The following is a 21,878-nucleotide window of genomic DNA, read 5'->3' as shown; positions in this document are numbered from 1 at the left end:
CACACTCTTTGTTAGATCGGTTTTTTATTATTTATTTTTTCTTTTTAACTTCTAATTCGTTTCCTGTGTGGTCGTTTCGGTGTTGCCATAGCAACGGAGTCTCGTACAGTCAGCCATGGCACACAGCAGATGTTTCTAGCTTCTTCATTGAACACTTGACTCCAAAACCATATCGATCTTACATAAAAACTGTTAATGATATCTGAACAGCTCAGTATGGATGATCTTCATCTTCATCTTCATCTTCACCTGGAGACAGTAAGTGTTGTCTCACTGTGAGCTGCTGAAGGCGGCTAACAGCAGCTAATGTTTACTGTTTACTGCCATGGAGGTTTTTATTTATAAGGAAGCTGCCTCGGTGTTTGGAGCATATTAGGAGGAACAAAACATAAAAATACAAAAAAGAATAAAGATCCAATAAAGATATGAAAAAGATACTATAGAAATATTATAACAAATATGAACTGTAACTGTTTTACATTGAGAGTTGAACAGTTTAGCGCAGGATATGCAAACATAAAGATCAGAGAGGGTTCATATAGAAGAGAAATATTTGGATTTAATGGTAAATAACTAGATGTTACAGCAAAAGTAATAGATATGAAACATAAACACGACTGAAAAAGTGTAAGAAATGATTGTTATTGCTGATATTATATAATATACATAAAATACTTTAGTATACTGTATCATACTGTTCTACCTATACATCTGATACACAGTTTTACTGCTATACTCTATGTTATACTGGTTTATTATATAAGATTATTACTACTACTACTACTGCATTTCACCTTACCCTGTATCACACGATGAATGTACTTTTAGGTAAAATTAATGCTGATGATGGTGATTTCTTTTGGTTGGATGATCATGAAAAATTTGAGTTTTGTTTCAGAAAGGGAACCTTTTTGGGGCTGAATTTCTTTGCCAGGCCTGGGATAGAAGACAGAGTATTTTGTGTTAGGACTGAGCAGTGGTATAACATGTACTTTGGATTGTTTAAGGCAACTGTAACGGTGTGCATGACACAAAACAAAATAAAACAAAAATGTCTTATACTACTCTACTATGTTAATACTTTCTAGCCACATGACATACTATATTATATTTCTATGTTGCTACATTAATACAGTTTTATTCTGGTGTACACTGCTATTAAGCATACTGTCACTTCACCTTCTTTGTCTTTAATTGCTCTTCTGTAGCTCATATTTTTTACTTTTACTTTTATACTAGCTGCATATACCTCTTATTTATTTTCATTTTTCTCTCCTCCATGCATCTTTATATATTTTTGTCTTCGTGCTGCTGAAACACCTCAGCTTCTCCTTAGAAAGGGTTATTATCTTATCTTTAAATAAGGGTACAGTGAATGAGTGACAAAAATAAACCAACCTGATAAACTAAATAAAATGTTTTCTTTACTGTGTGTTCATCTTCACCCAGAGTTCACTAATAAAATACCTTGTTTGACATTAATTCTCCTAAAGTTGAGATTTATTTTAGATTTATTTAGTGAGCTGTTTCTCTGGAGAATTCAGTTATATGTTCATGAGCTGACTCCTCCAGCAGAGGGCGCTGTTAGCTTAGCTTTTAGCTTCATCAATAGAAAACTCATCTGTTACACAGCAGCATAAACTTTTGAGCTTGAGACAGCGGTCGACTCCAAAACTTTCACTTGTTGCTGTTCAGTCATATCACATGTTCTTTATCAGGAGAGTACATACTGATAAATGGACCTTGAGGTGAGAATGATTTGTTAATATAATATTTAACAAACCTCATATTTAATCTTATTGATGTGATGTTTGTTGGCTTCACCATAACATTGTTGGTAAACATCTTTTTACCTTTTAAACAAAAACTCATTTAAAATAAACTAAACTTCTTTACTTATTTAGGATTTTAGGTCAAATTAAAATGAACAGAATCCTTGTTCACTTTTATATATGCTGCTTTCACATTCAAATAAAGAAATGGCTAATCAATCAATCAATCAATCAAAACAATCAGCTGGTTAATTATTAATAATATTGATCACTTAAAAGCAGATTCATCAGGTCTGATGTTTTCATATCTGTATGCGTCTCCTATGACTCTGTGAGTGAGGTTACTTTTTCTCCTGCAGGTCCAACATGGCGTCTGATGCGTCTCCTCCAGGCGATGATGAGGTGAAGGAGAGGAGGAGGAAGAAGAGGAGGGAGCGGGAGGTGAGGAGGAAGGAGGTACAGGATGTGGATATTGAGGAGTTAACGTCCGCTGGTCACAGAGCTCTGCAGGAGGGACGCACTGAAGACGCTCTGAGCCACTTCAACAACGCTCTGAAGGCTGCAGGACAGGTGAGACTGATGAGGTCAAAGGTCACCAACAGGTGTGACATCTGAGGTAAAAGGTCACCAACAGGTGAGACTACTGAGGTTAAAGGTCATCATCAGCAGATGAGACTGCTAAGTTTAAAGGTCACCAACAGGTGTGACATCTGAGGTAAAAGGTCACCAACAAGTGTGACAGCTGAGGTAAAAGGTCACCAACAAGTGTGACAGCTGAGGTAAAAGGTCACCAACAGGTGAGACAGCTGAGGTTAAAGGTCACCAGCAGGTGAGACTGCTGAGGTCAAAGGTCACTAACAGTAACAACAGCAGTACCTTCAGGACTCCCTAAACCCTTGTGACTGTAGGTAATTTCCCATGATGCTCTGCTTCTCATCAGCTGCAGGACTCTCGGGTCGTCCGGGCCTGTTCCTTTAACCTTGGTGCAGCCTACGTGGAGGCTGGCCAGCCTAAGAAGGGTCTGGACCTCCTGTGTCAGGCTCAGCCTGGTCCGAAGGCCGACCGGCTCCCAGACCTCCAGTTCAACCTGGCCCTGGCCCACAATGCACTGGGGCAGAGCCAAGAGGCATCTGCCTACTTCCTGCAGGCAGCTCAGCTGTACAGATCGCAGGGAGACGGAGGCAGCGAGGGAGACGCTTGCATGGAGATGAGCCGCTGCTACAGCAGAGCACAGGTCAGAACCTGGAACAGGACCAGAGCTGGAACAGGGGTTAACAGGTGACCTGCGAGATGTCAAGTGAAAGGTGTGTCAGCTGTGTGTGCGTGTGTGTTGTAGGACTGGTCTCTGGCGGTTCAGGGTTTCCTGAGGGCTGCAGAGAGTTACAGAGTGGCAGACATGTTGGATTCTGCAGCCACTGCCCTCAAAGAGGCAGGAAGTCACATGCTCCAATCAAATCAGTTCAGTCATGATGACATCATTGGCGTGCTGGCAGAGTGTCTGAGTTTGACAAACAGCATCACCGACCCGAGGATTCTGGGTATTACATCATCTTACATTTCATTTTCCTAAACACAGCATGAAATTACAAAAGAAAATTTACAAACAATATGATTTTAATATATGACATCATCATAATTGACTTATTGATTATAACTTATTGATTGTTGTCCAGGTGAGCTGTACCTGTCAGTGGGCGTGTCTTACTGTCAGCTCAGGTGTTTCCAGGAGGCGGTGCAGTGTTTCCAGCAGGCTCTGGGCCCCACAGCTCAGCATCCCCCTCTGCTGGCCAAAGTGCTGCACAACCTGGGAGCCGCTCTGAACTCTCTGGGCCAGTTCGCACCTGCTGTGGAGTACCACAGGCTGGCTGCTGGACTCTACGGTGAGTCACCTGTTAAGTCACCTGTCGAGCAATCGCACTGATCACCTGTCAGTCAGGTTCTGTACTGATCCATTATCTCAGAGCAGAAAGCCATCCCTGAACTCTTTAAAGAAAACAACCACACCAGTGTTCACTGTGAGGTCCCATAATGCACTGCACACGTTCAATATCAGATCATGTAATAATACACTGTGCAGGTGGATATAAATGTGTATTTGTGTGTGTACACAGGCTCTCTGGGTTACCGTGGCGACCAGGCTCGGTGTTTCAGTAACCTGGCGTTTGCCTGCAGTCAGCTGGGTGATGAAGAGGAGGCAGCAGAGAGCTTCTTGCACGCTCTGCAGGGATTCAGAGACACAGGTAACATTAGTAACTTCTTTATCACTGTTTATTACTATTTATTATTGTTAATTAATGTTAAATCATGATTATTAGTGTTAACAAATATTAATTGGTGTTTATTAATTATTATCCCTGTGTATTTTGTTAATCAATGTTTTTTTTTTAGTTTTTATGAATGTGTGTTAATGTGTAAATAATATTTTATTTATGTTTGTGTTTATGTTAATATATATTACTGCCTATTAATGTTTATAACAATATATTAATGCCAATTAGTTTTTATTAATGTTTTTTATGATAATTAGTCTTAACCAATATTTATTAGTGTTTATTAATTAGTATTCACATGTATTATGCTTATTGTTTCTGTGGTTTTTTTTTTTTAGCTTTTATGAATTGCGTTAATATGTAATTTATGTTTATAAACATTTGTTGAAGTGCATTGATGTTTATTACTGTTTATTCATGTCTATTCATGTTTATTGTTTGTTGGTCTTTATTAATGTGTATTAGGTTTTCTTAGTGTTTATTAATTTCATTCACATTTATTAATGTTAAGCAACATTTATAATTGTTTATTGATAAATAATTAGTGTTTATAAATGTGTATTTATAATTATTTTTGTTAATTAATATTTTTTTGGTTGGTTCTCATTATTTACATTTATTGATGTTTAGTAATGGTTTTTAGCTTTTATGAATGTGTGCTAATAATGTGTTATTTATGTTTTGTTTATGTCAATGTGTATCAATGCTTAATAATTATTTACTGATGCTAATTAGTGTTTATTAAGGTTTATGTGTATATATGAATTATTTATTCACATTTATTAATGTTTAGCAAAGTTTAATATAGTTTATTAATGTACAATAACAAAAGAACTATTATCTCCATTGATATTTTATTTGTCTGTTGTTGTTTTTAGATTCATATTTCCATCCTAACACCAGTCAGAGTGGGTTATTGTCATTTCTTCTGTCAGTTTGAACATCACTGTGTTGTCATGACAACATGAAACAATTACTGTAAAGCTGCCGAGCAGAAAGTCTCACTGTTTTCAGATTATAAACTGTGAGGAAACATATCATGCGACAAATTCAATAATCAAACACAAACAAATTAAATAGAGGCTGTAACAGCTGACAGCAGCCGGAGGGACACAATGATTCATTCTGACTGTCTGTTTACATGATAACATCATACACCAGTGAGAGGGCGGGGATCTCCAGCCGAGTAGGAAAAGATTCATAGAGACGTTAAAAGCAGAACGCTGAAATATTCAACAGGAGTCTGAATCTGTCACTTTAATGTTCTCACCTGTCTGTCTGCAGAGGACCACATGGCTCAGGTTCAGGTGTGTGAGTTGTTAGCTGAGTGTTTCCTGAAGCAGAGGAAGCAGCACAAAGCTGTTCAGCTCTACAAACAGGCTCTGACGGCTCTGTCTCACTGCAAGGTAAGAACACACCTGTGTTAATGTGAAGGGGTCAAAGGTCAGAGGTCACAATGAGATTAACATGATCATTTTGCACCAATGCTTACATCATTCTGACCAGTCAGAGGCCTTTCTTCTCTTTTAGGACAGTTCTGGTGATGTTCGGGACCGACTGGTGGAGCGTCTGACGGCAGCTCTGCAGCAGAGCGTGCAGGTGTGATCACATGACCCAGAACACCACATAACACCTCCGGCCAACCAGAACACCACATCACACCACCGATCTAATACAAAAAAATTATTAACAGGAGTGTGTTGTACACTTGATGTTGTCCTTATTAATGAGGACTTTTTTTTTTTTTTTAAACACTCAGAGACCACGCCCACCAAGACCACACCCTTTCAGCCCACCTGTTGGACAGCAGATCAGGTAACAGCCAATCAGCTCTCAATGTCACTGTGATAGACTGTAATCTATCAATACTGGCCATGGTTGGTGATCATTTCAGTCTTTATAAATCTGCTCCGCCCTCCTCACAGGAAGAGTGACATCACACAGAGTCCAGGCAGAGCGTCCAAACAGCAGCCAGACGATCAGAGGGGGGAGGGGCAAGGTGAGTCTCACCTGTTCCACGGAAGAAACAGGCAGAATAAGACCACAGAATACGAGACAAACGTCCACAGTGTGAGAACTTTGTTTTCTTTGGCAGGATCACAGCAGGAGGCCACAGGTAGACAGGAAGCAGCAAAGCATTCTGGGTCAGCAAGAGATGGAGCCACTGAGGGACCTGAGTACATGAGCACGGCACCTGGACTGCACAGGTAACACACGTATTAATATTCATACAGTTCAACTGTTATTAATGATTTCATTTTATTAATCTCCTATGACCTGACCTGCAAGTCCTCAGGTGGACCCTGACCCAAAGGTTGAGAACCCATTTCTGTTGTTACCATGAACATTTGTGTCTCTGTGTTCCCAGTTTAGACCAGTCAGACCAGTCAGACCGGCCTCACACTGACAGGTAACTGACACCTGTTAATCAGATCACACCATGAAATACTATATCTACATTTAATAAATAAACTTCAAATAAAAGAGGAAGTGAGCTGAACCTGATAGTTTGTTTGTTTTGTTTTTTCCCAGTGAAACCTCATTGGTCCAGGAGGCAGCAGCTCCGCCCACCAGCCCAGGTGGCATCAGAGAGACCACAGCTCTTGTGGCCAGGTGGAGGTCTCGGTTCTGTTCACTGATGTAGACTCACAAGGCTGATGCTGTTATCGATCATTTATTGATTACTGACCTTCAATCTGGACTTCATATGAAGAGTCTGGTTTCCATGGAAACGCTGTCTACAGGAAGGAAGTCTACAGGACATGCTGTGACTACGGTGACCACAGGTGTCACTGCACCAACCAGGAAATCTGAAGGATTTTAAGACTGAAATACAGATACAGTATGTGCGTGAGTCATTTATCAGACTGACTGTTCCTTTAGAAACAGGAATAATTATTATTATCACCAGCCGCGACAACAGTGGTGCTGTTTTAACCCTGTGAGTCTGTGTGGGGGATCACGGTCTCCACACTTTACGCCACAGGCCCACATTCACTTTAAGTCACAGACTGCTGTATTGCAGCTGGAGTGATCCCAGTGTGAGATGGTCTCTAGTTATTGTTATTAATATAAATAACACCAGCGTCTCCTGGTGATGATCAGCTGATTATCTCTGCAGTAAAAACTTTCTCAGGATCAGATTTATTTTCCCGCTGATACATCCTGACTCATGTTTAATACATCAGAGACTTTATTCTGCTGATCAAGCACACACACACACACACACACACACACACACACAAACCCTGTACTTCTATACTTACGAGAACCCTCGTTGACAAAATACATTCCCTAGACCTGAAACCTGATTCTCCTGAACCTCAAGAGTCAGAACCCTCAAACACACCTCTGAAGGTCTGTCTAAAGTTGAGAACCAGACAAACTGTCCTCACTTTCCAAAAATGTCCTCACTCTCAATGTCCAAAACTCAAATTGGCTCTCAGAGATAGATGTAAATGTGCACACATGATGATGATGAATGTTGTTAAATGTGTAACTGTTGTCACAGAGGAACATGATCTAAAATAAAGAATAATTCTATCTTCACATTCTGGGTCTTTCACTTTCACTATAAGGTAAGTGCCTGTAAAAGAACACCGGGAATGTAGAGAACTTTGAGATGGCCAAGAACATCACGAGTGTCAAGAGCATTGAGAGAGTCAAGAACTTCAAGAACAAAAGAGCATCAAGAGTGTTTAGAATGTTGAAAACATCAAGAGCATAAAGAGTGTTGGGAAACACCCAAAACATTTGAGAGTATCAACAACATTATGAGTGTCCAGAATGTTACCAAGAGTGTTGGGAACGCCAAAAACATAGAGAGCATCAAGAACAACAAGAGCTTGAAGAACAGCAAGAGCTTCAAGAACATTGGCAGCATCAGAAACATTGAGAGCATCAAGAGGGTTGAGAACGCCGAAATCATTGGGAGTATGAAGACCATCAAGAGTGTCAAGAATGTTAACAGTGTCAAAAGTGTTGAGGACAGCAAAAACATTGTGGCATCAAGAGTGTTGACATCACTGAAAATATCGAGAGCTTTAAGAGTGTTCTGAATGTTTGGAGCTTCAAGAATGTTGAGAGCATCGAAAACATAACATCAAGTACATCAAGAGCTTCAAGATCAACAAGAGCACTGAGAAATTTAGAGCATCAAGTGTGTAGAATGCCAAAAACATCAAGTGAATAAAGAGCATTGAGATTGCTGAAAACACTGAGATTATCTAGAACATCAAGAGCACTGAGAACATTAAGAGTGTCAAGAGTGTTGAGAATGTCGTAAACATAGAGAGCATCAAAAACAAGAGCTTCAAGAACACTGACAGCATCAAGAGCATTAAGAGCATAGAGAACTTCAAGAACATCAAGTATTGAAAACATCAAGAGCATCAAGAACAGCAAGAGCTTCGAGAACATTGGCAGTGTCAAGAGCATTAAAAGCGTAGAGAACTTCAAGAACATCGAGCAATGGAAACATCAAGAGCATCAAGAACAACGAGAGCTTCAAGAACATTGGCAGCGTCAAGAGTATTAAGAGCGTAGAGAACTTCAGGAACATCAAGCACTGGAAACATCAAGAGCATCAAGAACAACGAGAGCTTCGAGAACATTGGCAGCATCAAAAACATTGAGAGCATCAAGAGGGTTGAGAACGCCGAAATCATTGAGAGTATTAAGACCATCAAGAGTGTCAAGAATGTTAACAGTGTCAAATGTGTTGAGAACGCCAAAAACAATGAGAGTGTCAAGAGTGTTGACATCATTGAAATATTGAGAGCTTTAAGAGTGTTCTGAATATTTGGAGCTTCAAGAGTGTCGAGAACATCGAAAACATAGAGAGCATCAAGTACATCAAGAGCTTCAAGAATGCTGACAGCGTCAAGAGCATTTAGAACATGAAGTTAAAGAACACACTGAAAACATCAAGAGCATCAAGACCAACAAGAGCATCACGAACATTTTGAGCGTCAAGAGTGTTGAGAACATCAAAAACACAGAGAGCATCAAGAACAGAGTGTCGAAAACATCAAGAAAATTGAGTGTTGAAAACATTAATATGCAGGAATAGAGAAACAGAATTAAGAGATGTTGCTAATAAACAGATTCTAATACAAACATACACAGAACAGTTGTGATACATCAGGAGACTCATTGATTAATGTGATGTTTCAGATCAGTTTCACCTTCAGGCTGCAGATTATTAAATCAGAAACAGGAGGATTTTCACAGCATGAAATTCAACCTGAATCAGCAGGCTAACACACTGCGCACACACACACACACACACTGTACACACACACACTGTGCACACACTCACGTTGAGCTCCTCCTCCCTGCGCTGCCGTCTGAAGGCTTCTCCTCAGTGTTTCAGAAGCTTGCTGCAGTCAACACTGATCCAGATCTGATCGCGTTTTGTTCTCCAGGGTTCTTCGGGGTTCTCTGTGGGTTCCTGAACAGAGAACATGAAGAAGAGAAACATTCAGAGCTGCTGATCAGGTAACAACACTTTCTCTTTCACATTAAAAGCCTCACTGATAGACAGAACAGAAGCTGATCAGTGTGATGATCTGTAATTAATAATGAGAAGACATGAAGCTGTAAAGAAAACAGTATATTTCTAACACTGACATAAACACTGACGGCTGTTTACTGTTAGACTGATTCATATTTATATATCAATCATTATCCAACATGTTTTAAACTGAAAATAGGAAAATATTCCTTTGCATTCTTTCAACCAGTAATTTATTTTTAACTTAATAAAGTGTATTTTCATGGGTTTGAAGAGTTAAATGTTTGATTGACTGATTCTGTAGATCTGATCAGGTTCTTACTGATGAGCCCTGAAATTAGTTTTACCAGATTCCAGTTGTTTAAAGTAACTAAGTATTTAAGTGCTGCTTGTTTATTGACTTATGTCCATCATTGTCCATCATTCACCAACATTTATTCAGACAATTACTCTCAACAACAGTTTTGAGGTACTCTGAGTATTGTCATTTCCTGTTACTTTACATGTCTTATACATTAGAGAGTAAACTGTTATTTGTTTACATGTACTTTGTAGATTCACATTCTGACCACCTCACTTCTGTTCATTACTGAGTCCTGAAAGTTTTATTATCTTTAAACAGTGATATCTTTTCCTGCTAGCTGCTCTCAGTAAAAAATGAACATTTTGTTTCATCTTTAATAAAACAATAAATTTTAAAAATGTTGAGCTGTTCCTTTAAAACTGACGTGAAGTCGTGTAAACAGATCGATTGGCTGACACATTCATGACATCACAGACCGGTGATGTCGTTAGCAGCAGATATTCATTAGCAGTTAGCATCATAGATTTTATTAATAACTAGATATGAGATGGCAAAATGGCAGCCATCCATTCCAATAGAGTTGCTCGCCCGGCACATACACCAAAAAAAAAGTTTCTAGCTTTCCAGTTTACTTCAGCAGTATACAGCCCACTGAATATGCGCCGTAGTGTTTCTCCCGCTGGCTGATAGACTTTACATTGTAATGACTTCACTTAAATCGTTTTTCTAAGCTCCATAAAGTTTTACAAATATAAAACCACAACGGATAAAAAAATTCATAATAGAAAGGGTCATAATTGACCTTGCTTGCGGTTCAAACTGTCCTGTCAGCAGTTTAACGGACATCTCTGCTTTTTAATATAATGATGGTCTATGAGGAAAATGCTTTTTGGGATGCGGGGGACGTTTTTGCTGCAATACTGCAAGTGGCCACTGAGAAAAGCTGGCTGCAAGGTTGAGCAGCGTTCCTGGGGCCTGGTTAGCATGTGTCTTTGGTTCTGTATCCCTCAAAAAGGGGCATGGCCTTAATGTTTTGTGAAGTAGCTGTATGTGCCGGACTGGTCTGGTGGCAAATGCAGTTAGCTGGTGGCAGGAATGTCTTAGTGAGTAAAGTTTGATAGCGGTTTGCTCATCTGCAGATGCCTGGGAAGTACGTCTTTAATAATGTATGGCTATATCGTTATGTAGGTTTACCTGTTTTAAACTACTTACATACATTCATGAAAATGGGGTAAAATATTATGGGAAAGTTATGGAGAAGTTTTGAAAGTTCATTGATAAAAATGTGAGGGGTCCTGTCAGGATGAGGTCTGACTGACCTGGTCCATACGAGGCTCTGATGTGGATTCTTTAAATGAGGGGAAGAAGGCTGTGATTGGGTGGATTGTGGAACAAAACTGTTGTGGTTCATCTTCAATTTTTTGTGCTTCACCAGACAAACATGGATGCCTCCCTGGGTCCTGGATTTAACTGGTGTGACAAAAGCCCTTATAACACAGAGACTGCACTATAGGGCCACTGCGAAGTAAGTTACTTACGCCGTCTTTGCATTTTTATACAGAACCAAACAACAGTATCATTCTGCTCCAGTGTGTGGTTTTAAACAGCATGTCGGCATCACAGAAGCAAAACACGCACGACAGGCGTGATGTGTATGACAACAGCATCGGCCTCTAGGGTGACATATAACATAGGCATAAGGAGCGCTTTTTAAAAAAATAACAATGGCATTAACAATCATGTACCAGGGTGCCCGGAGGCTTAGTGGGTCGAGCAGGTGTCCCACATACGAAGGCAATGTCCTTGCCACAGCCGCCATGGGCTCAACTCCAGCCTGCGGCTCTTTGGTGCATGTCATCCCCTCTCTCTCCCTTCTTCATGCTTAGACTCTCCTGTCTACTAAAGCTAAAAGATAATCTAAGAACAATAATTTACTGTCTCTGTTATATGGAGGCTGATCTTGTCCTCTGCTTGGAGAGTAAGGAGCTCCTGGACCCAGCTGTTTTCACAGTTTGCAGACATTTTCAGCTGCTGTCCTTCTTCGAGTTAGCTGCTAACTGCTTCTAGCTGCTTTTTCAATCTCCTGGCAGTGGGTCACACATGTAACATGTCATCAGTGCATCACACCCGTCCCTTCCTGCCAGCTGTCTCTGTTACACAGATATCAATTCAGTGCTGATACTACCTCCATTGCCGACTTCGGGGCGAGATAGCTCTGCCCTCCTATTCCTCGACCTTACCTTTTATGCAGAACAGCGAGGTGGAATAACATTCTGTGATAATCCTGCATTGAGCTGGCAGTGTAAAATGCCTAGTGTGGTGTCATTACATCAGCCCTGTTCACACATGCAGTCTATCCCTGAAAAGAAACATTCACTGCATGGGGTCGTGTGTGAGTGGGAGCAGGGATTGATATTCAGGGAAATCTGCACCTCCAATCCCCCACCTCAAGACCAAGTAACATTTCAGAGAAGATACCAGTATGACTGTGTTGTGAATGAAAGCAGTAACATTGCAGGGACGAGCACGTAAAGGGTTACATCGTGAAGTGAGCAAAAACAATAATAAGACTCAGCTGAAGACATACTTGAATCTGCGACCTGTGTAGGATTATAAGCAGCATTACTTGTCTCGCAAACTGGTTGAATATCAAATACATGACAGGAACACTGGCACTGCACAGAAAAACTCCTCAGCCGCCATGTTCCTCCGAACAGTAACAGATGTCTTCCGCCACATACACGCACACCCAGCCTCGCCTCATTCTCTTCTTCTATTGAGTTTTATGGCAGTTGGCATGACCACCACCTGCTGGCCTGTCTCCTCCCCAGATATTCCAGCACCCCCATGGCCTGTGTGAACAGGCTCAGGATGGATAGATGTTCCTGAATGTGTACGTGTGAATAGTGAAACTGATGAGCAGCGCCTGAAAGGTTATCGCTGTGATTTACTGGAAATGTGTGTGAGGGAGGCTCATGATTCAGGGGGGTAATTTCAGCGAATCAACTCTGCTGGTCTGCAGCAAGGTGGAGGTTGCCAAGGTGACATCAACACACACACACACACACACACACACACACACACACACACACACGCAGGATCCTGCTGCCAAAAATAACTGCAGAGAGCTTTTTGCTGTAACCTGACCTGTGTGTGTGTGTGTGTGTGTGTGTGTGTGTGTGTGTGTGTGTGTGTATTCCTGTCAGAGGAATCAATATCACCCAAATTTGATAGATGATATTTGTTGTATTCTGTCTCAGGTGTAAATTTTATTTATGGAATTGTATTTCCCAGCTTTTATTCTGAAGGGCCTGTTTGCATGTTTTATTGATCACTGATCAGTGATTCATTGATCACTGATCAGAGAGAACAGCATCAACAACATGAAGTCATTAATGAGCCAGTAAAGGATCATTGCAGTGCTAATGAGCTCTTTAAAGGTCCAGTGTGCAGGATTTAGAGGCATCTAGCAGTGAGGCTGCAGAACTGAGACTTCTCTCATGAATGGCCCTACCTAGAGTCAGTGTTTTGTTTGTCCCTTCTGGGCTACTGTAGAAACAACACTGTGGACTCCATGGAAGAGGACCCGCTCTGCATGTAGTGATTATAAACTAATGAAAATAGAATTATGAATGTTATCTTCCATTTCTGCCAACGGACCTTTAATTAACACTTGAACAGCCGAAACAGCAGTCAGCCGACTCCTCATTGGTCGGTGTGAATCAGTTACCATGGTAACCGCTCAGGTTCTCCACAGAGTCTTTGTGTGCAAACAAGACTCTGATCTCTGATCTTTAATCAGCGCAGACTGACAGGAAGTCTTTGTCACAATAAGAGCTGATGGACTGTTGGCTGCTAGATAAACAGACAAACAGGAAGTCTCTGTCACAATAAGAGCTGATGGACTGTCGGCTGCTAGATAAACAGACAGGCAGACTGGTGGTACACAGGCGTCCAGTCAGAGCTCAGCGGGCGATTCTGCTTCAATCACACAAGATCAAATAAAAACAGGAACACCTGAGCTCGGCTCCAGTCACACTGTGTCTGCTGTTATAGTTCACAGCAGTGGTTCTCAACCTGGGGCTCCGGACCACGAGGGGAGTCACATGATAAGTTTGAGGGGTCACGAGACATCCTAAGCTAAAAGAGAAGAAAAACAGCAGAAAAGCAGTGGCAGGGCGCTGGGGAGCACTTCATCGCAGCACTTCTTTAAAAAGCACTCTCAGCACTTTTTTTTTAATGACGTGCAATGCATGGGTTTTGTATCTTGACACTAACGTTAGCTAGCGAGCTAACGTGATGCTACACTAATAGAGGGTGGACTACACAGTTAACAACAAGCCTACAACACATACAGTGATGAAAGCACAACACTCACCACCACTGGGCTTTTCTGTTGGTTAGACAGTAGCCCAGCTAAAGGAGCAGCAGCGATGTTACCAGCGCCTTTCTGAAAAGTTTTTCTAGAAGTGCTTGAAGCGGCTGCACAAGAAAGCCAGAGCGCCCTGAAAAAAAAAAAAAAATGCTATGTGGACATGGGCCCTTAATGCTAAAATAAAACAAAAAAAACCTTTCGACCTGTGTCACACAAATGGTCACTGGCTCATGTATGACCATAACCTCAGTCTGTTGACAGTCTCAACGCTGGTCGTCTGATTCAACCTTTGCTGCAACACAATGTGCCATCCAGTAAGACTTTTTCAAATCCATCAAATGGATGCAAGCACATATTACATAGGTCTGCTGCCTCACGGTTGCCATGACAACAAATCAAATAGACCTCTAGACACGTACAGATGAGACTGATGTCTTTCTGAAACATTCACCTCAGTGTTGAGACTGTTCCTTTAAAGTGTCCACACATCAGCTGTGACATCACTCATGACCTTCTTCTTCTTCTCTGCAGGATGTCAGGTAACTGGTCCCCCTCTCCCAACACCTCCCAGTTCCCCCCTCTCACAGACTGGGAAGCCCCCACCTTCACCCGCGCTGCTCAGTTCCGCGTCGGAGCCACCTTCATCCTCTTCCTGTTTGCTGCCTGCAGTAACCTCGCCCTATTTGCCAGCGTGTGGTGTGGGCGTGGTCGGCGTCTGGCGTCTCACCTGCGGCCGCTAATGTTGAGCCTGGCGTCAGCTGACCTGATGATGACATTTGTGGTGATGCCTCTGGATGCCGTGTGGAACGTTACAGTGCAGTGGTATGGAGGAGACGTGCTCTGTAAGCTGCTCTGCTTCCTGAAGCTGTTCGCCATGCACGCCTCTGCCTTCATCCTTGTTGTCATCAGCCTCGATCGCCAGCACGCCATTCTGCACCCGCTGGACGCCCTGAACGCGCACCGCAGGAACCGACGCATGCTGCTGCTGGCCTGGAGCCTCAGCCCGGTGCTGGCATCACCACAGGTAACAGGTGACCACAAGTGAAGTGTGAAAACAAGTAACACCTGATGAGAGGTAAAACTTGACCACAGGTAACTGGTGGCGACAGGTAGGACGTGACCCCAGGTAACACTTGACCACAGGTGGCACGTGACTGCAGGTAACATTTGACCACAAGCACGTGATCACAGGTAACTGACAGGTGACCACAGGTAACACTCGACCACAGATAATAAGTGACCACAGGTAACACATGACAACAGGTAGTACCTAACCACAGATAACATGTGAGCACAAGTAATATGTAATCACAAATAAAAATTGACAACAGGTAACAGGTAACGAGAGGTGGCACGTGTTACCTGTTGTCAAGGGCAAACACATATACCACACTCGTCACTGCTGAGGTTTGTTATTTACATAATACACACACACACACACACACACACACACACACACACACACACACACAGCTCTGTGGCTGTTTTTTTCTCCTCTCATCTTCTAAATATTTCATCCAGCAGCTACAGAACAGTTACAAAGCAGCTGAGAGCTTCACATGAGTCTGTCTTTAATATTAATATTTAACATTAATATTTATGATATGATAATCTGGTGAGCTGCACCAAAGGACAAAGTGAAGGTGATCTGTTCATCTTCCTCTCTGATTACAGAAGAGCCTTCATGTGATCAAGTGCTGAGCTGCAGATTATTTTATCAGTGCATGCACACAAGTACACATATATCTATATTATTATCATTGTCATTATCATTATCAAAGTCTTCCTGTTCTCTGATGCAGGTGAAAGTTTCTCCATCAGGTGAAAGAACCTGAAATCCCTGCAGGAATGTTCTGGTTTCTGACGGAGAGATTAAACGTGTGAGACCTCCTGCTGTGAGCTCGAGCTAACTGCTTGATTTTTATAAAGAATGCTAACAATGCTAAGCGGCCACCAGCTGGAAAACACAGCTCAGACAAACTGTTTAGTTTCACTGAATACAGCAGCAGAAACACCGTTTATGAACCAGTTCATCAGGAGTCACACTGGAAGTCAAGCTGGGAGGAAACCAGAATCATTTACAATAAATAAATTATACTCTGGGATCTAATAATAGAGTTGTTTGTCTCATCAGCAGATGATCTCTTAATTATTAAACTGCAGCTGAATGTGTTCAAATTAAAGTTTCTGCAGAAACACCATGTGTTCTTTTACATTTCTGTAAAACTACTCTGCAACAGCAAACGCAATTTTTTAGTCCATCAGGACTGATGGCCTGCTCTGAGAATCTTAAAAGCCTTACCTGGACTCCACCTGGATCCTCTGTCTGTCTCCCTGCAGCTGTTTATCTTCCGGACGATCAGGGTGGAGGCCATGGACTTCACTCAGTGTGCCACTCACGGCAGCTTCAGCCACCGCTGGCAGGAAACTGTTTACAACATGTTTCACTTCATCACGCTGTACGTCGTCCCCCTGCTGGTGATGAGCTGCTGCTACAGCCGCATCCTGCTGCACATCCACCTGCAGCACCTGAGAGACAAAGGTAAGACACACCTGTAACATACCTGTACATCCTGCAGCACCTAAGAGACACACATGTGCTACACTGACACAGTGTGACATCACTAACGGAGCCCCTCCCTCTCTCAGCAGGTGAGTCGTACCTGCGTCGCAGTGGCACTGACATCATCCCAAAGGCTCGCATGAAGACTCTGAAGATGACTGTGGTCATCGTGCTGTCCTTTGTGGTGTGCTGGACTCCGTACTACCTGCTGGGGATTTGGTACTGGTTCCAGCCCGACATGTTGCGCGTCACACCTGAGTACATACACCACGCCCTATTCCTGTTTGGGAACCTGAACACCTGCTGCGACCCCGTCATCTACGGCTTCTACACGCCATCCTTCAGGGCTGACCTCGCCGCCTGCTGCCGCAGGACGAAGAGTGACGCTTCGCTGCGATCTCCGGACCGACTGTCTGCCAGGCAGGATCCTCACAGCGCGGAGCATGAGGCGGACCCCGCCACCAACAACCAGCCTGCAGGAGACTAACAGTAGCCAATCAGAGGACAGAAGTTAAATGATGTCACGTTTTGTACCTGAACACTGTCAAAGTGTGGAAACAAGAACTGGATCAGCTGAAGGCGGATCAGGACTCTGAGTCTTTCAGCGGGACAAAAACCTCTTTATTATGATTCTGTTTCAGAGAGACTTCAACCAACTGATCAGTTTTACAGGATCGATTATTGATTTTATTCCCATTTAGAGTCATTTGATCAAAATAAAAGCAGATCTGTGAGACTGCTTCTTTTCCTGTAAATCTGACCTCCACTGGTTTAAAAGAATACCTCACCTGCAAAATGATCACATATAAAACATTTACTCACCGTGTTACCTTGAAGTCGAGATGTCAGTGTTTCTATAGTCTCACATAACTTGCTGCTCTGCACTCAAACACCATTTTATATTGTTCTTGGTAGTAGTAGTCATAGTAAATGTAAAAAACAATGTTCATTGTCAAGTTAAAAATACATAAACAAGGTTTTCTCCTCACTTCTACACAACCTGATAAGAACCCACATGACTGATTCAGTTACTGTGTTGTCTATTTCTCATCTGAAATGTCTCCAGAAATATATTTTAGTGCAGTGTTGCTGAACTATGACACTTTGTTAACAGCAGCAGCCATACTGTTTCATGTTTTGTAAAAACAGGCTGAAAAACTGAGATTAAACTGTAAAACTTCACATTACTGGTCAAATATCGACCAATATTCTGTTCTGTTGTCTATTTCTCACATAAAATGTTTTTAGAAACATACTGTATCTCACCGTTTAACTGTAATTCAAGCTCGTCTGTTACCAGCCAGCCGCCATATTGTTTTCAACGGAAAAACGTCCAAGCTCGCATTACGTCATCCACCAGCGGCGCATTGCATTCTGGTAGTTGTAGGTTTTCTACTTCTTGAGCAAAGACAGCGCTGTTTCTCGGTTTTCTCTGGTCATTTTGCGCCAGTTTCAAAAGTATTTCTGTCCTCTCCTATAGACAGCTTAGTTTTGTGAAAATACCATATTGAGCACAAAACAGTCAGAGGAAATAAAACAACTGATGGAGATTAATCAAAGCATTTCTGTCACAAAAACAACAAACATTAAAACCTGGTTTGGTTAAATAAGAGAAAACAAGTGAACGTCACCTGCACTTGTTAAACTTCATTAGAGTCAGCATTCTGATTTAAAACTCAGAACTCAAATCTGTTTTTCATATGTAGCCATACTCTTCTTCTTTATGTAGGCTACTGAACTTCATCGGCTGCTTTGCATAAAAATATGAGAGATAAATATAAATAAGAGAAGAAAACATTTTTAGAGGTTGAATCAGCAGGGAGTAGTTTAAAGGACACACTGATCACACCTGTACACCTGAAGAAAAAGAATTTCTGCTGTTAAACAGGATTTTAGTGGAATCACTAGAGCCTTTATGATGCAATATCATCACGAAACTCAAGTCACAATACAATATCCTCCTGGGAACTTTTGTTTGGTATGCAATTTTAATTTCTCCCAGCAAGTTGGGATCAGTAGGACCTGATAAGTATAAAAAAAACTAAATAGTGTTGACAATAATTAAGTCCCACTGTCCTCATACAAGACGTTAATAAAGTCCCAATGTCCTCAAACGAATACTTTCTAGTTAACAGTGTCTTATCTTGTTACTGTTGCCAAAAGTGGTGAAATTTGTTGCCATATCAAACTACTAACATTATAAATCATAAATAAATAATTTTCAGTCATAAAATGTGATCAGGTTTTGGACCTTGTCCACGTTTGTGTTGGGGTGGGCTGCAGACTGACTTGGCAGAGATGGCTGCCATCTTGTTTTTACATGGACTAGTGTATGAGCTCTCACTAGATGGCACAAAAAGTGTCCATGATTGAGTCCTCAGTTAAGCAGAAGTATAAGGTCAAGTAAACTCAAAATGTGATGTCCTCATATGAGGACAAAATTGCAATTTTAAAAGTCTTGCTATATGCTGAGTAATACGATACAATATATTGCAAGTTATTACCTTTTTTCAACTGTATATTATGTCCCTAAAGAAAATCTTTGTCAAGATCTGTTTTAACTAATAAGATACTGAATTTTTCAGTTCATTCATCCCTCATCAATCATTTTTAATCGCAGCAACATGTGTCTAGGGGACTTAAAAAACAGTTGGATTTATCATTCTAAAAGTCTACCAAAAGTTTTATTGTATTTGCAATATCAATAATTTATATCATAAAAAAATGATACTTGGCATTCGTGTATTGATGCAATATTGTCATGCTAACAGGGTGTCGGTGACTTAGTGGATAGCGCAGATGCCCCACGTACAAGGCTGTTGCCGCAGCGGCCCGGGTTCGACTCCAGCTTGTGACCCTTTGCTGCATGTCTCTCTCTCTCTCTCTCTCTCTCTCTCTCCCCCTTTCACACTTCACTATCTTATCAATTAAAGGCAAAAATGCCCTAACAAATATATGTATATTTTTTTTTTAGTATCGATTTTTCCCACACTCCTAGGGTCTATGGAGATCAACTCACTCTTAGAGCCAGCATCGAGTGGCCGTTCAAAGAACTGCAGTTTTTGGCACTTCAGGCTTAATTTTCAGATCCAGAGATTGCCTCTTGTTTCAGATGCAACAAAACTCATTTATTCAAAAGAACACTTTGATTTTAAGCTTAACAACCCCAACTTAAATTGGACTATAGATAATCAATGATCAAAATAACCATTAGTGCCAGATGGTTGCAAACAAACACAAGTCAGTTGTCTCATGATGAATAAATAACAAGACATCTGCTTTCTATTCCAATTCGGTTTTATTTGGTTTTCATGTGTCGAAATATCAGAACAGGTGGTGAAACATTTAAAAACACAAAAGAAGAATTCATCCACTGAAACTCAACAGCGTGACGCTCGGATGGTAACGACCAAATCTCATTCAAAAACTGTCCAAGTTTAACTCTTCAGCTGATCTCTTCTTTATGTTTCTGTGTCGTCTGTTCGGTTTATAAAGCACTTTAAAGCTTTGGGATGCTTTTTTTCCTTTCTTTTTTTAATGACACATCAATGAAATGAAAAGTTTTGAGAGAAAAGAAATCAGAAATATTAAAGCATTACTTTTCTCATTGGTTCTAGCCTTCAGTCTCTACAATCGCTACATCTTAGTTTTAGTTCCTACAGCGTGTCGACAGGCGGACAAAGTCTGAATTTAAACTAATAATCAGGTTTTTATATATAATTTCACTGAACATCTGTAGAATATGGCTTGGTAATCACATGTATGGCTTATTATTAAATATGGCTATTAAGTTTAATCAGTGACTCGACCTTCAGTTGAAAACACGACACTTCTCAAATTCTACAAACATATTCACATCATTCAACTAACAAAAGAATCAGAAAAATTCAAACAATAGAAAAACAGGGAGGTAAAATGGTAATAATCATAATATTATTAGCAATAATAATAAACACTTTAAATGCTCTTCTTCACAGGTTTTCATTTTGGCAGAATTTCCTCTTCACTGCCAAACGGCAGCGACGGAAAAATAAGAATGAACTGAAAGAAGAAAGTTCTAGAAAAAGAACAGCCAACATTATTTTTATAAACATTTTTGTCTGCTTAAAATTTTTAGAAACACTCCGACCCGACAGCGACCTTGTACCTTTGACCCCGAAGACAGCAGAGAGGTGAACTACAGGAGCAGAGGGAGGACATGAGACTCCATGAGACTGGACATGACTCAACGTGGCTTGTCACGACTCGAGACTACACTTAACTCAGTGAAACTCAACAAAACTCCACATGAAAGCATGACTCGATCTGATGCGTGTCATCGATGTGACTGTGAGTCTGGCTGAAGTGACTCAATTTGACTTGTGTCTTGATGAGACACTATGGGACTCACTAATACTTGAGGAGACACAGCCTGACTGGACGTGACTTGATATGACTTGTTAATCTGCTCACAAACTCAAAACTAGGGAGGCAGTTTCAGTTAATTTTGCTTTCAATAGCTTGACACCCATTTAACGGGAACTAACTGGTAGATTTTTAACAAAAAAATTACAAAATGATGTGAAATATAAGAGACCTTTTCTTTTAGTCCGGTCCTCCATCGACTCAGTGAGTGTTAGCGCCACAATTCAAAACGCTGTCCATTTAAAAGTAGTGACATTTTAATGTTGTGGTGTGAATATTGTGCATTTTTTTTCTATTGGCTTTGCTGACAGACCTTTAGCAGTGTTGAAACATACTGCCCACTGCCCACCTTCTGGTCTCCACTGGTTAGCAAACACTTGCCTTGGCCGTTTTGTACTGCACACCAGCAGGGTCGGATGGGAGCTAAGTTAGCTAGCAGCACCGCTCATTCTGGATTACTGCTGGTAACACTGGACAACAACATTGCTACAGAAACATAGTAACAACCCTCCAGGTCGTCCTGGTGAGTAAGTGGCTTCATTTTGTGCCACAAAACCCCCTTTAGCACTGTTAACTATGTTAGCACCACTAGCCATGTTAACACTGCTAACAGAGCTAACAGTGATGCTAAGGGGGGTTTGTGGCTCACTGAGTCACTTACTCCACGGGGTGACC

At 41.3% G+C, this 21,878-nt stretch overlaps 1 pseudogene; it reads left to right on the top strand.

Annotated features, from left to right (window-relative positions):
* Positions 1-77: 77 nt before the first annotated feature.
* Positions 78-17,976, top strand: LOC125893457 (uncharacterized; annotated as a pseudogene).
* Positions 17,977-21,878: the final 3,902 nt, after the last annotated feature.

This window comes from Epinephelus fuscoguttatus, linkage group LG8, assembly GCF_011397635.1.
Source record: "Epinephelus fuscoguttatus linkage group LG8, E.fuscoguttatus.final_Chr_v1".
NCBI lineage: Eukaryota > Metazoa > Chordata > Actinopteri > Perciformes > Serranidae > Epinephelus > Epinephelus fuscoguttatus.
The sequence above is the reverse complement of the archived record's forward strand: the minus strand, read 5'-3'. Positions and strand labels throughout refer to the sequence as shown.